Source organism: Microtus ochrogaster, chromosome 6 (assembly GCF_000317375.1).
Source record: "Microtus ochrogaster isolate Prairie Vole_2 chromosome 6, MicOch1.0, whole genome shotgun sequence".
Taxonomy (NCBI): Eukaryota; Metazoa; Chordata; class Mammalia; order Rodentia; family Cricetidae; genus Microtus; species Microtus ochrogaster.
The window spans coordinates 84,804,396-84,806,327 of NC_022013.1; the positions used below are offsets into that span (position 1 = coordinate 84,804,396).

Genomic DNA, 1,932 nt, shown 5'->3' on the forward strand with positions numbered 1-1,932 from the left:
GAGAGAGGGGAGAGGGAGGGAGGGAGGGAGGGAGGGAAGAAAACCAAGGAAAGGTCTTTTGTAGCCCATGCTAGCCTTGAACTCACTGTGTAACCGAGAATTACTTTGAATTCCTGATCCTCCTTCTTTTGCTTCCCAAGTGCTAGGATTACAGGTATGTGCCACCTATGTGGCCTAGAATCATCGTTATTCTTTTTTTTTTATTTTATTTTTTTTTTGTTGTTGTTGTTGAAGTACCATAGCTTTTGGCTTATATCCCAGTGATAGCCACAGATCCAAATTGTTTTATGGGCAATTATCAACATTTTATGGCCGGATCGACAGAAATAAGTCTGTACTCACTGTTACCATGTCTCGTGCATAATTTTTCATTGTCTTTAATGAGCATGTCACATGGTTGATGAAACTAGCATTTTCTCAAGGGTGATAACTCTCCTTGTACATCAAGTAAGAAGTAGGTATAGAGGTTATCTGTGGTAGTCAAACCTCTGTGGGAGAAGTGCTGTACAAATGTCCAGAGGATGACTAGAAAGAGGCTCAGACTAGTGTAGGTGTCATTCGAATAATACTTCGTAAAGTTCGTTTTAGTAATTACAGTTAGGCATACAATATATGATTGTCTCCTGACGTGAATTTCAGAAAAGCAATTGATAGCTTTATTCATTTAAGAACTGTAATGTATAAGGCAACGCCTGTGTAGTTGCCACCAGGCCACGTGGAAAATAAGCTACCGTGGACTAATGGAGAGCCAGCTCCTAGACTGCATCCAAGGTATTGAAAGAAATCCATATCTGAGGGGGTTAGGAAAAAGGAACAAACACACACTTTCCCGATGGTTTCAGTCTTTCATGTTATAGTCTGTTCTGCCTCAAGTTTCTGCCAGCTCTCTTTGTTCTTTTAGCTGATAGAGACCCACACAATCTTTCAGACATTACATCGAAGGTCACATACCATTTCCTGAGTAAATGGTAAGAAACAGTCATTCCAACAACTCAGAGCAGTAAATCCAGATAACCTGTCAGATAGCAAGAAGAGAGCACTTTCTTCTAGTTAACTCTCTAATTAGTGGCTGCAACCCTCAGCTACAAAAGAAATCTTTGTTATCTGTAGAGGTAGCCTTATAAAACTAAACTACTAAGGAGACTAAAAGAAATAAGAATTGTGTGCTATATCCTATACTTCTGAGTGTATAAACATTTTTTTTTTTTTTTTTTTTTTTTTTTTTTGGTTTTTCGAGACAGGGTTTCTCTGTAGCTTTGGTGCCTGTCCTGGAACTAGCTCTGTAGACCAGGCTGGCCTCGAACTCCCAGAGATCCGCCTACCTCTGCCTCCCGATTGCTGGGATTAAAGGCGTGTGCCACCACCGCCCGGCGTGTATAAACATCTTAAACATTTTGTGTTTAGTGGTCGTAGAGGCCGGACTTTTCTCGAACTGTGAGACAGTTTACAAAGAAATTGTGTTGTCAGAGCCAAGCTGAGAGGCCTTCACAACCCAAGCTGCAGTTCAGGGGGTGGGGCACAAGCACAGATAAGCCTACTAGACATTCACCAAGGCACAGTGACATTAAAAGCATTTTAAATCTTAAAGTATTTTTGTCCTGCATGTAACCCTTGACCATAAAAAAGAAGACTTGTAACTCTTTCTCAGGGCTATGAAGTTAGTTTATATTTTGTAGCCCTGTTCAGTTAGAGAATCTTTTCTCATGGAATCTGAACAAAGGCCAATAAGACCTAGGCAAGAGTTTGTACAGAGAAGTAATCACTGTCCTCTGGCCTTGCAATTAACTTGCTTCATACTATTTACCTTGGCTCAACAAATCAGACAGCTGGCTACATGTTCTTGTAAATAAGAGTGGTTTTTTTTCTGCAAATAGTTTATCTTAAAACCAATTAGCAAGGCACCTGGTCTGATCTAAAGCTACTTTGAAGTTT

At 40.2% G+C, this 1,932-nt stretch overlaps 1 protein-coding gene across 2 annotated transcripts in view; it reads left to right on the forward strand.

The window, feature by feature from the left end:
- Ahctf1 (AT-hook containing transcription factor 1) overlaps nt 1-1,932 on the forward strand; it is a 57,545-nt gene that overhangs the window by 46,938 nt on the left and 8,675 nt on the right. The window lies entirely within an intron of this gene.